This window comes from Nomia melanderi, chromosome 1 (genome assembly GCF_051020985.1).
Source record: "Nomia melanderi isolate GNS246 chromosome 1, iyNomMela1, whole genome shotgun sequence".
In the NCBI taxonomy this organism is placed as follows: Eukaryota; Metazoa; Arthropoda; class Insecta; order Hymenoptera; family Halictidae; genus Nomia; species Nomia melanderi.
In genome coordinates, this window is record NC_134999.1 from 196,617 (window position 1) to 210,426 (window position 13,810).

At 56.7% G+C, this 13,810-nt stretch overlaps 1 pseudogene; it reads right to left on the reverse strand.

Moving 5' to 3' along the window:
• Positions 1-7,856: 7,856 nt before the first annotated feature.
• Positions 7,857-8,037, reverse strand: LOC143175994 (U2 spliceosomal RNA; annotated as a pseudogene).
• Positions 8,038-13,810: the final 5,773 nt, after the last annotated feature.

The following is a 13,810-nucleotide window of genomic DNA, read 5'->3' on the forward strand; positions in this document are numbered from 1 at the left end:
TCCCCCAGCCTTACATGGTTTGGCTGGGGGTAAGTGTACAGGAGCGCCTTTATGGCGAGGGCAATATCTTATAGTTTATCATATAGCTCGTATACGTATCAACTGGTTATTCGTTTGTGGCTGTTTTGTAGTATTAAGTAATATACAAATAACGATGCGTATTAGAAGGTGGGCAAGCCGATACATAATTAATCGTGGCTGGAACCCGGATTCTGATTCCTAGGCCTTCGCCATTATAATAAAATAAATAACAAAAGAAGAAAAAAAAAAACAATAGACTAGATAGAACATGCAGATAGATAAATAAATAATTAACTATTTGATTAAAACAAATAATAAATGAATAATAAATAAATAAATAAGTAAATAAATAATAAATAAATATATAAATAAATAATAAATAAATGAATAAATAAATATATAAGTAAATAAATAATAAATATATAAATAAATAATAAATAAATAAATAAATAAATATATAAGTACAAATAAATTACAAACAAATAAATAAATAAATATGTTATAAATATAGCGATAGGTAGAGGTTAATATTGCATAAAATGGGCGCGTGCGCGTGGTCAGGTACAGTGAAGCAGCATGCGAGAGGCAGGGGGGGGCGGCATAGGCAGAAGTTGGGTTAGTGGAAAATAGTGTAAGTACTCATAGAGAATATTAAGATAACATAAAAAGAAAGAAAGAAAAATATAGTAGAGTAAAATAAAGTAAGTTAAAAGTATAAGAAAAATAAAAATCATAATGGTAAATTAGAAGCTAGTCAATTTAGTTAATATAATACAAATTAAGCTAAAATAAGGTATAATCAATAAAAGTCTGTGATAAAAGATGTTGATAGGTAAAACCAGTGTCCCTTTATGTACTGTATTAGTCATGTATCTAGTCATTATTATAATATTAGTTAGTACGGTTAAAATCTAGTCAATGTGGAGGTGAATAAAGATAAAGATGTTAATAGTTAAAATGTAGTTAATAGTTAAAATGTTACAAGTCGGGGTAGACAAATAAAAGAAAAGAAAAATAAATAAGTAAAATATATAAATAAGTAAAAGAGAGAAAGAAGAACAGCTAATTAGGTGACTAGATGAATAAGTAGTTAAATAATTAAATAAATATGTCAGTAAATCAAATAGATAAAATAAAATAAAATAAAATACACTATGGCCCATAACTAACTAAGAGAAGGAGCGAAAGAGAAAAGGTATATAAATAGACTAGATTAATTGACTAGGGTCACTCAGTTTTTAATAAAAGATTATATTCGTACTTACACAGCCGCGGACCCCTGGTGTTTCTGCCGCTTAAGTCGGGGGAGTTAGCCCCCGCAGATTTTCAATACGTCGGCCCGGATCAGGGGCCGGGACATCCTCGGCGAGTGCCTCGCGATACTGGCGAACTCCCGATACGTGCTCCACGTAGATATCCCGGCTCCACCGGACAGTCTCCGACACAATGAGCCGGCGCATCAGAGAAGCGTATCGATTACCAATACGCAGAATCTTCAGCACCGACTCATTGGCCGGATCCCACGAGCCGAGAGCACCGACGACGATCGCGGAGACCGCCACCCGATAACCGCGCCCTCCGAGAACGTCGGCCAGGGGCTTATACTTATGTATCTTTCGCGCCCTGGCCTCCTCGAACGAAATATACTCGTTCTCGAAGGGCACGGTAACATCGACGATGACGATGCTCCTTGAGGGCTCGTGCCTGACGATGATATCAGGCCTAAGAGCCCCCAGATCCCCGTCGATGCCCTCGACCGTCCGGTTAACCCTTAATTCCCCTGGGAGCCGGCAGGCCTTAGCGATGCGGGAAACCACCGCATCGTGGCGGAGTTGCCAGGCCGCCGAGTGCGGGCGGCAGTGGCAAAGGACGTGGGGAAGGGATTCGAGCTCCGCCCCGCATCGCCGGCAACGCTTATCACCCTCACCCCAGCGTCTTGCCCCGTTAAGAGGCAAGACGTCGAGGCGGGCTCGGTGAATGAAGCGCCAATCGGCGAAGCGGGTGAAGTTGCCGCCGCGGAGGAAGTGGTTTGAAGCACCACTCCGCGACGACACCCCGAATACCTTCCCCTGGTCCTTCTTGCGCTGAAGGCGCTGATGATAGTATTCTACCACTGCCATCCGCAATCGGCGGATAATCTGGCCCCTCGCCACGGGCGGAACTATGGTCTCCCGATCGCGAGAACTCCTGAGCGTAACCGAGAGCTCAGATCTCGCCTCGCTCCACTGCCAACGCAATCCGAGCAGGTCCCGACTCCTGCGTGCCGCGTTCCGTGCCCTCGACCACAGCGAGGAAATGTCCCCCCCGTCCCTGGCGAAGTACCCCTCCAGCGAACCAGAGAGGTACTCGGCCAGGTCATTGTTCGACGGGTTGGTATGGCCAATTTTCCTGGCTACAGCCTCGCGCAGCGAGTTCCAGGCCAACTCCCTGACCACCGCATCATCCGCCGTCAAAAGACGGAACGCATGAGCGATGGTCAGGACGTCAGCCATGTCAGCAAGCGGAAGCAGTCCACATCCCCCCCTACTGGGTGGGAGGTAGACTACCTCCGCGCTGGCCCGCTGCGGGAGGTTGAGCCAGGATTTGGCCATACGTCGCACTTGTTTGTCGACTTCGACTAAGGGACGTTTCTCCACGTGGGCTCCCCGCAGGTAGAAGTCGAGGCGTGGCAGTATAAAAGCTGCCACGGTCTCGGCCTTCTGCCACGGGGCCAAGAGGGAACGGTCGACGGCCTGCAGGTCCTGGACCAGCTCGTCGATCGTCAGCAGTGGGGTTTGACGGACCTGAAACCCGGTGGGAACGCCCAGGTGTTCATAGGGCTCACCGGCTGCCAGGGCGCGCATTTGCTGACCCTGGATGGTGAAGCGAGTGGCACGGATCCCGCGCGGCCCCCTGCCACGATGGTGGAGGGTCGCGCATTTTGCGGGATTAAACCGCAATCCGATGCCACTCGCCGCAGCATCCACTGCCTTTAGCAGCGTTTCCATGCCCTCCGGGGTGTCGGCGATCAACGCGAGATCGTCCGCGTACGCCAGGACACTGTGCCGATGGCCGTGCAACGTGTAACCCGCCGAGGTTCCGGTAGCTGCGCGCAGCACCGGTTCCAGGGCGAGGTTAAACGCCACAGGGCTCATCGGACAGCCCTGGCGCACCCCGGAGAGGATGGGAACGGGGTCGGTAAACCCATCGGCGGTCCGCACCCGTGTGGTGCAACCGTGGTACATACTCTTCAGAATATTCTGAAGAGTAGAGGGAACCCCGGCCTCCACGAAGGATTGGTAGATGGAAGCGTGGGGGACCGAGCCGAACGCGTTCGACAGGTCCAGCCACGCCACCACCACCTGACGCCCCCACCTGCGAGCGTCTGTAAGGGCTCCCTGCAGCACGAAGTTATGTTCGTAGCACCCCTCGTACGGCAGGAAGCCCTTTTGCGCGGGACTTAGGCGCTTATTTTTGACCGACCACGCGACGAGACGGTCAGCCAGAACAGCGGCGAAGAGCTTCGGGGTCGTATCGGACATGGCCAGCGGTCGCCAGTTCGACAGGTCGTCGCAATCGCCCTTTTTGTGCACGAGCACAGTGTTGGAAGTTTTCCAACACGAGGGGACCGACTCCAGACGAAGACATAGATTAAACAAAGAGGTCAGCAGATGTGACCCCGGATCTGCCCTTTTCAGATCATTGTAAGTTAGACCGTCGGGACCGGGCGCAGAGTTTGTCATACGCCTGATCCGACGATCCACCTCACTCACTTCGAAGAGCTTCACCAAGGCCACATTGCTGGCCTCGTCTGGAGCCTCGATGGAAGGCGGGGGAGGCCTAGCTCCCAGGTTCCCCGCCGGTGAGTACATGTTGAGGAAGTACTCATGTACCCTGTCCTTTGGCACTTTGCAGTGCAAGGACGGGCCCATGAGCACCTCCTGAACAGCACGCCGACGGTTCTGCCTGAAGAGCCGTTGTATACGCGTAGCCTCCCTTACCTGGTCCCCCCGCGTTGGTCCACCTGCCAACGCAGGACGATCGCGGTGACCGTTCGAACCGCGAGCCGCTTGGTCGCCCGACACGCCCCTCGCTCTCGCACGCTGTTGGGGCCTATCCGTCCCGCCCCCTCTCGTGGTCGGTCCCTCGACTCTGAAGCCCTGGAGGTATGCTGCGATTTCCCTCGCAACATCCTCCAGCTGCTCCAGGGAGCCAGCGTTCTGCGCCATTCCGATCAACAACTCTCTCTCGGAAGGAAGCGCTTCCCCGACCAAAGGCCGGATGCCGCCCCTTCTTCGAGAGGGCTGCCCGGATGCCGCAGGACGCCTGGGCTCACGAGGTCCCGAGGCACGCGAGGGTGTGGTCGGTCTGCGACTTCTCGCAGGTGCGGTCGCCTCCGTCGCGGAGGCAGGAGCACCCCTCACGGTTGCATCAACGGGGACGGGCCTCCGATTATCCCTCCCCGCGCGATTTAAAACTACCCCTTCCCGCAAGGTAGAAATGGAGCCAGGGGCACTACGGGGGACGCTCGGGAGTCGCGTGGGGCTAGCAGGTGTTACGCTACTCACCGAGGATTCTCCCGGGCACCCTGCTCCAGGCCGATGCGCACTGTTGTGCGCAACGCTGTTGTTATTGTTGCTGCTGCTGCTGCTGCCCGGTGGCGGCCGGGCGGGGGACTTTTCCCGCGGTGGTTGGGCGGGCGGAGGCGTCGTCCTCTTCGCTGGCGGCAGCGGCTGCGCCTCCTCGTCGGACGACGAGCTGGACGACGGGATCCCGCGGTGGTGGCGTCGGCGGGATCCAGCGGCGATTCGCCACGGCTCCGGTGAGGAATCGGGGCTAACGGCTGCCCCAGCCGGCTGCGGCACCTCCACCTCTTCGATGGGTGGGAGGAGCGGGGCCGCTGGAGATGGTGGTAGCGGCCTGGCCACCATCGCTCCTCCCACGATAGGCAGGGGGGTCATAATCGGCCCCCCGCTGCAGGTGGTGGTAACGGTGGAGGTGCATAACGTCACCATGCTCGCCGATGTTACCGGTAACGGCGCCCCCTGCTCGCCGCGGATGGTCGGCGGCGTCCTGGGGCTCCGGTGCTTCCTCGGTGGGGGGCTGCGCTTGGGTGGTGTGGGCCCGGGCGTTGTAGGGATGGCCCGGGTTCCTGGACGCAGCCCCCTTTCCGGTATGACGTCAATCGGCGAGGGAGGTGACGTGTGGGCAGGGGCGCCTGCTGTGACGGCGGCATAAGATGGTGAGGCCGCCGTCCTTACCCCCGAGGGTTTCCGTTGAGCGGCCCGAGGTGGTGTGGGGCCGCTGGAGGGACTCTTTCCCTGTACCACCGCCCTTGGCGATGGTGTGTGGGCGGTGGGAGTCCCTCCAATTCTCGGGGGCGTTCTTCTGGCTCCAGTCAGAGCCGCTACCGTCCTCCGGGTGGTGGTGGTGACAGTTCTTCTGCCCACCTCCACCGAGACTTTGGCACCCCTCATACTCCGTGTCACCCGCCTTTGGGTGGTGATAGGCGGGCTCCTAACAGGCGGGGTTCTTGCGGGAGGGGTGCCAGTCGACCCCCTGGTAGCGGGGGCCGCTCTTCTGCCCGGTGGGGTGGGCCTCGTTGCGGTAGCGGCTAAAGGACCGGAGCCTCTCCTCGTAGCAGGCGCCCTTGCAGCCGGCGGCGATGTCCTTGGGGCAGCCGACCCCGATCGCCGCGGCGGGCTGCCGCTCTTCTGGACCGGTGGCGTCCCCTTAGGTCTGGGGTAGGTTGGTTGGGTGGGGGGCGGGGGCGCGGGCCGGGCACTGGTGGTGGGCCCGATCGTGATCGTTAGCGTGGAAGTGCCGGACGGCGGCGTGCGATACGACGTCGTCATAGCCGTCGCCGCCGCCGTTACCAGCACCCCACGCAACGTAGTTTGTTTAGGGGCCCGCGTCTTGCCCCCCGTCGCCACCGGTCTCGTTGTCGTCGTCTTCGTCGTCGTCCTCGTTGTTGTCCCCGTTGTTGTTGCTGTTGTTGTTGCCGCTGCCGCCCTTGTGCGCCGCATCGCGCAGGTGGTGATGGCCGTCCCCGTTGGATCCCGCGCCGATGAAGGGGTGTGGGTGGGCGGGGGCGGGGGCGGCGACGTCGCGGCGCACGTCGGTTGCGGGGGCGGGGACTGGGCCGCCAAATTGGCAGCAGCTAACGCAGCAGCGCGCGGTTCTGCGGGGGCGGATGTCGCGGAACTCCCCCGACGCGAGGTGTTGCTTGGACCGGTCGCGCCCGTCACGGGAGGTGCACAAGTCCCACTCGGACTGTTCTGGTGGGCGGAACTATGTATATGGCCGTGGTGCAGCTTCACCACCTTGAGAGGGTACTTCCCGTCACCGGTGAAGCTGCACTCACGGCACTTGTATGTCACTACAACGCCCGGATGATACTTCCGGGCGTGCTTCGTCAAGTCCGAGTGGGACCTGTACACGCCACTGATCCTGATTCCGGGGACACCGAAGCAGGCAGGGCATCGGAACTCCGCCGGGAAGGGAAACTCGATTGTCAGGGCAAGATTGTTACTCCCCTCGGTAGTGCAGGAGGTGACTGTCGCACTATCACCGCGGTCCTGCATCACTCTTAAGACTAAGTCCTACGCTACGAGTGAGTCGAAAGAAGAAAGAGAGACAGAGTTGCTGTGGCAAATATTTCTAAGTGCCACAGCGAGGCGAAACGGGGAAGATAGACTAAGTGGGAATGACAGAGGAAGAGAAGAGAAAACTAAGTTAAAAGCGATAGTAGGAATACCGCCACGCGCTAACACCCTACTGACTCCGCCGGCGCTAAGTCCGGTGTCGAAGACTGCCTGGAAAAATGACAGCCTCCGACGTGGCAGTCGGTAGGGAGACTAACGGATGACGGTTGCGGAGGAGTGCAGCGATCTCGATGGAGGAAGAGCGACGGAATCGCCCACTCCACCGAGGACTGCACGGGGGTTGCACCGCAGGCGGGCCGACCTGACGTCCACTCACTAACGGGTGAGTGGAGTCAGCCTCCACGCGGGCGGTGACTGAAGGGAGAAGAAGGAGGTGGAGGCGCCACTCGACTCGGACCTCACGCGTCCCGGTCCGTTGACACACCTCAACGGATGGGAGCGATCGGAGGAGCGGGTGGACGCGTAGGGGTAAGGTAGAGGACTACCGACGATGATTCGAGCACCGCAGACGGCTGGAGACCGGCTGCGTTACCCTCCTCACTGCCGGGGGGATAGAGAGAAAAGAGAGACTCACTCGGCGCAGGAGTCCAGCGATGCAGGAGCGCTCTCCGAGGGGAATAACACCTCGCTCCTGATTCCTGATCCAGCGGTGGTAGAGGTGGATCAGGCGAGCCGTCCTTCCCGTCGGGGTTGCCGATGGCCAAGCCTGGTGGGTCGTTGCGGTGTTGGGTGACCCACGTAGAGGAAGACCAGGGTTGTCCAGGCAGGCCAGGGATGGTGGTTGGTCCTGGGTGAAGTCCTGGACCCTCGGTAGACCCTGGTCGTCCTCTCCCTCGGCTGTCCTCGGAAGCAGGATGCGTGGTGGTGCGCAGGTGGTGGTGCGCCGGTGGTCCTCCCGCGCAGGTGGGTGGCGCAGGTGTACTCCCGCGCAGGCTCGATCCGGTCCCGCGGCGAAGGCACTTATTACACTTCACCGCACAACACCTCGAGCACTGATCGTGTACAGACCTTGCCGCGCACACGCCCGATCGCAACTCGGCCCGCACTGTTGCGCAGTATCGCGACCCGTGAAGTTATAAAACTACCGCGGCGTCGGGTACTTATCGCGGAGTCAGAATACCAACAGGGACTATTTTTGGAGTCCAGCGAGCCGATCCGGCTATTAGAAAAGGTAGGGAGCTCAATTGCAGCGCAAATTGAGCCGTTTCCGGCGGCACTGCAGTGCCGGACCGACTCGCGGCGGAAGTGGAGCGAGCCCCAGCGATCCGCCTGACTCCAAAAATCAGGTTAATATTCTGACTCCGCGATGCGGAGTGTATCAGATATTAAGCTGATAAGAACAGATAAAAGCGCTTTATTTTTCAACAAATGTTCCCCCAGCCTTACATGGTTTGGCTGGGGGTAAGTGTACAGGAGCGCCTTTATGGCGAGGGCAATATCTTATAGTTTATCATATAGCTCGTATACGTATCAACTGGTTATTCGTTTGTGGCTGTTTTGTAGTATTAAGTAATATACAAATAACGATGCGTATTAGAAGGTGGGCAAGCCGATACATAATTAATCGTGGCTGGAACCCGGATTCTGATTCCTAGGCCTTCGCCATTATAATAAAATAAATAACAAAAGAAGAAAAAAAAAAACAATAGACTAGATAGAACATGCAGATAGATAAATAAATAATTAACTATTTGATTAAAACAAATAATAAATGAATAATAAATAAATAAATAAGTAAATAAATAATAAATAAATATATAAATAAATAATAAATAAATGAATAAATAAATATATAAGTAAATAAATAATAAATATATAAATAAATAATAAATAAATAAATAAATAAATATATAAGTACAAATAAATTACAAACAAATAAATAAATAAATATGTTATAAATATAGCGATAGGTAGAGGTTAATATTGCATAAAATGGGCGCGTGCGCGTGGTCAGGTACAGTGAAGCAGCATGCGAGAGGCAGGGGGGGGCGGCATAGGCAGAAGTTGGGTTAGTGGAAAATAGTGTAAGTACTCATAGAGAATATTAAGATAACATAAAAAGAAAGAAAGAAAAATATAGTAGAGTAAAATAAAGTAAGTTAAAAGTATAAGAAAAATAAAAATCATAATGGTAAATTAGAAGCTAGTCAATTTAGTTAATATAATACAAATTAAGCTAAAATAAGGTATAATCAATAAAAGTCTGTGATAAAAGATGTTGATAGGTAAAACCAGTGTCCCTTTATGTACTGTATTAGTCATGTATCTAGTCATTATTATAATATTAGTTAGTACGGTTAAAATCTAGTCAATGTGGAGGTGAATAAAGATAAAGATGTTAATAGTTAAAATGTAGTTAATAGTTAAAATGTTACAAGTCGGGGTAGACAAATAAAAGAAAAGAAAAATAAATAAGTAAAATATATAAATAAGTAAAAGAGAGAAAGAAGAACAGCTAATTAGGTGACTAGATGAATAAGTAGTTAAATAATTAAATAAATATGTCAGTAAATCAAATAGATAAAATAAAATAAAATAAAATACACTATGGCCCATAACTAACTAAGAGAAGGAGCGAAAGAGAAAAGGTATATAAATAGACTAGATTAATTGACTAGGGTCACTCAGTTTTTAATAAAAGATTATATTCGTACTTACACAGCCGCGGACCCCTGGTGTTTCTGCCGCTTAAGTCGGGGGAGTTAGCCCCCGCAGATTTTCAATACGTCGGCCCGGATCAGGGGCCGGGACATCCTCGGCGAGTGCCTCGCGATACTGGCGAACTCCCGATACGTGCTCCACGTAGATATCCCGGCTCCACCGGACAGTCTCCGACACAATGAGCCGGCGCATCAGAGAAGCGTATCGATTACCAATACGCAGAATCTTCAGCACCGACTCATTGGCCGGATCCCACGAGCCGAGAGCACCGACGACGATCGCGGAGACCGCCACCCGATAACCGCGCCCTCCGAGAACGTCGGCCAGGGGCTTATACTTATGTATCTTTCGCGCCCTGGCCTCCTCGAACGAAATATACTCGTTCTCGAAGGGCACGGTAACATCGACGATGACGATGCTCCTTGAGGGCTCGTGCCTGACGACGATATCAGGCCTAAGAGCCCCCAGATCCCCGTCGATGCCCTCGACCGTCCGGTTAACCCTTAATTCCCCTGGGAGCCGGCAGGCCTTAGCGATGCGGGAAACCACCGCATCGTGGCGGAGTTGCCAGGCCGCCGAGTGCGGGCGGCAGTGGCAAAGGACGTGGGGAAGGGATTCGAGCTCCGCCCCGCATCGCCGGCAACGCTTATCACCCTCACCCCAGCGTCTTGCCCCGTTAAGAGGCAAGACGTCGAGGCGGGCTCGGTGAATGAAGCGCCAATCGGCGAAGCGGGTGAAGTTGCCGCCGCGGAGGAAGTGGTTTGAAGCACCACTCCGCGACGACACCCCGAATACCTTCCCCTGGTCCTTCTTGCGCTGAAGGCGCTGATGATAGTATTCTACCACTGCCATCCGCAATCGGCGGATAATCTGGCCCCTCGCCACGGGCGGAACTATGGTCTCCCGATCGCGAGAACTCCTGAGCGTAACCGAGAGCTCAGATCTCGCCTCGCTCCACTGCCAACGCAATCCGAGCAGGTCCCGACTCCTGCGTGCCGCGTTCCGTGCCCTCGACCACAGCGAGGAAATGTCCCCCCCGTCCCTGGCGAAGTACCCCTCCAGCGAACCAGAGAGGTACTCGGCCAGGTCATTGTTCGACGGGTTGGTATGGCCAATTTTCCTGGCTACAGCCTCGCGCAGCGAGTTCCAGGCCAACTCCCTGACCACCGCATCATCCGCCGTCAAAAGACGGAACGCATGAGCGATGGTCAGGACGTCAGCCATGTCAGCAAGCGGAAGCAGTCCACATCCCCCCCTACTGGGTGGGAGGTAGACTACCTCCGCGCTGGCCCGCTGCGGGAGGTTGAGCCAGGATTTGGCCATACGTCGCACTTGTTTGTCGACTTCGACTAAGGGACGTTTCTCCACGTGGGCTCCCCGCAGGTAGAAGTCGAGGCGTGGCAGTATAAAAGCTGCCACGGTCTCGGCCTTCTGCCACGGGGCCAAGAGGGAACGGTCGACGGCCTGCAGGTCCTGGACCAGCTCGTCGATCGTCAGCAGTGGGGTTTGACGGACCTGAAACCCGGTGGGAACGCCCAGGTGTTCATAGGGCTCACCGGCTGCCAGGGCGCGCATTTGCTGACCCTGGATGGTGAAGCGAGTGGCACGGATCCCGCGCGGCCCCCTGCCACGATGGTGGAGGGTCGCGCATTTTGCGGGATTAAACCGCAATCCGATGCCACTCGCCGCAGCATCCACTGCCTTTAGCAGCGTTTCCATGCCCTCCGGGGTGTCGGCGATCAACGCGAGATCGTCCGCGTACGCCAGGACACTGTGCCGATGGCCGTGCAACGTGTAACCCGCCGAGGTTCCGGTAGCTGCGCGCAGCACCGGTTCCAGGGCGAGGTTAAACGCCACAGGGCTCATCGGACAGCCCTGGCGCACCCCGGAGAGGATGGGAACGGGGTCGGTAAACCCATCGGCGGTCCGCACCCGTGTGGTGCAACCGTGGTACATACTCTTCAGAATATTCTGAAGAGTAGAGGGAACCCCGGCCTCCACGAAGGATTGGTAGATGGAAGCGTGGGGGACCGAGCCGAACGCGTTCGACAGGTCCAGCCACGCCACCACCACCTGACGCCCCCACCTGCGAGCGTCTGTAAGGGCTCCCTGCAGCACGAAGTTATGTTCGTAGCACCCCTCGTACGGCAGGAAGCCCTTTTGCGCGGGACTTAGGCGCTTATTTTTGACCGACCACGCGACGAGACGGTCAGCCAGAACAGCGGCGAAGAGCTTCGGGGTCGTATCGGACATGGCCAGCGGTCGCCAGTTCGACAGGTCGTCGCAATCGCCCTTTTTGTGCACGAGCACAGTGTTGGAAGTTTTCCAACACGAGGGGACCGACTCCAGACGAAGACATAGATTAAACAAAGAGGTCAGCAGATGTGACCCCGGATCTGCCCTTTTCAGATCATTGTAAGTTAGACCGTCGGGACCGGGCGCAGAGTTTGTCATACGCCTGATCCGACGATCCACCTCACTCACTTCGAAGAGCTTCACCAAGGCCACATTGCTGGCCTCGTCTGGAGCCTCGATGGAAGGCGGGGGAGGCCTAGCTCCCAGGTTCCCCGCCGGTGAGTACATGTTGAGGAAGTACTCATGTACCCTGTCCTTTGGCACTTTGCAGTGCAAGGACGGGCCCATGAGCACCTCCTGAACAGCACGCCGACGGTTCTGCCTGAAGAGCCGTTGTATACGCGTAGCCTCCCTTACCTGGTCCCCCCGCGTTGGTCCACCTGCCAACGCAGGACGATCGCGGTGACCGTTCGAACCGCGAGCCGCTTGGTCGCCCGACACGCCCCTCGCTCTCGCACGCTGTTGGGGCCTATCCGTCCCGCCCCCTCTCGTGGTCGGTCCCTCGACTCTGAAGCCCTGGAGGTATGCTGCGATTTCCCTCGCAACATCCTCCAGCTGCTCCAGGGAGCCAGCGTTCTGCGCCATTCCGATCAACAACTCTCTCTCGGAAGGAAGCGCTTCCCCGACCAAAGGCCGGATGCCGCCCCTTCTTCGAGAGGGCTGCCCGGATGCCGCAGGACGCCTGGGCTCACGAGGTCCCGAGGCACGCGAGGGTGTGGTCGGTCTGCGACTTCTCGCAGGTGCGGTCGCCTCCGTCGCGGAGGCAGGAGCACCCCTCACGGTTGCATCAACGGGGACGGGCCTCCGATTATCCCTCCCCGCGCGATTTAAAACTACCCCTTCCCGCAAGGTAGAAATGGAGCCAGGGGCACTACGGGGGACGCTCGGGAGTCGCGTGGGGCTAGCAGGTGTTACGCTACTCACCGAGGATTCTCCCGGGCACCCTGCTCCAGGCCGATGCGCACTGTTGTGCGCAACGCTGTTGTTATTGTTGCTGCTGCTGCTGCTGCCCGGTGGCGGCCGGGCGGGGGACTTTTCCCGCGGTGGTTGGGCGGGCGGAGGCGTCGTCCTCTTCGCTGGCGGCAGCGGCTGCGCCTCCTCGTCGGACGACGAGCTGGACGACGGGATCCCGCGGTGGTGGCGTCGGCGGGATCCAGCGGCGATTCGCCACGGCTCCGGTGAGGAATCGGGGCTAACGGCTGCCCCAGCCGGCTGCGGCACCTCCACCTCTTCGATGGGTGGGAGGAGCGGGGCCGCTGGAGATGGTGGTAGCGGCCTGGCCACCATCGCTCCTCCCACGATAGGCAGGGGGGTCATAATCGGCCCCCCGCTGCAGGTGGTGGTAACGGTGGAGGTGCATAACGTCACCATGCTCGCCGATGTTACCGGTAACGGCGCCCCCTGCTCGCCGCGGATGGTCGGCGGCGTCCTGGGGCTCCGGTGCTTCCTCGGTGGGGGGCTGCGCTTGGGTGGTGTGGGCCCGGGCGTTGTAGGGATGGCCCGGGTTCCTGGACGCAGCCCCCTTTCCGGTATGACGTCAATCGGCGAGGGAGGTGACGTGTGGGCAGGGGCGCCTGCTGTGACGGCGGCATAAGATGGTGAGGCCGCCGTCCTTACCCCCGAGGGTTTCCGTTGAGCGGCCCGAGGTGGTGTGGGGCCGCTGGAGGGACTCTTTCCCTGTACCACCGCCCTTGGCGATGGTGTGTGGGCGGTGGGAGTCCCTCCAATTCTCGGGGGCGTTCTTCTGGCTCCAGTCAGAGCCGCTACCGTCCTCCGGGTGGTGGTGGTGACAGTTCTTCTGCCCACCTCCACCGAGACTTTGGCACCCCTCATACTCCGTGTCACCCGCCTTTGGGTGGTGATAGGCGGGCTCCTAACAGGCGGGGTTCTTGCGGGAGGGGTGCCAGTCGACCCCCTGGTAGCGGGGGCCGCTCTTCTGCCCGGTGGGGTGGGCCTCGTTGCGGTAGCGGCTAAAGGACCGGAGCCTCTCCTCGTAGCAGGCGCCCTTGCAGCCGGCGGCGATGTCCTTGGGGCAGCCGACCCCGATCGCCGCGGCGGGCTGCCGCTCTTCTGGACCGGTGGCGTCCCCTTAGGTCTGGGGTAGGTTGGTTGGGTGGGGGGCGGGGGCG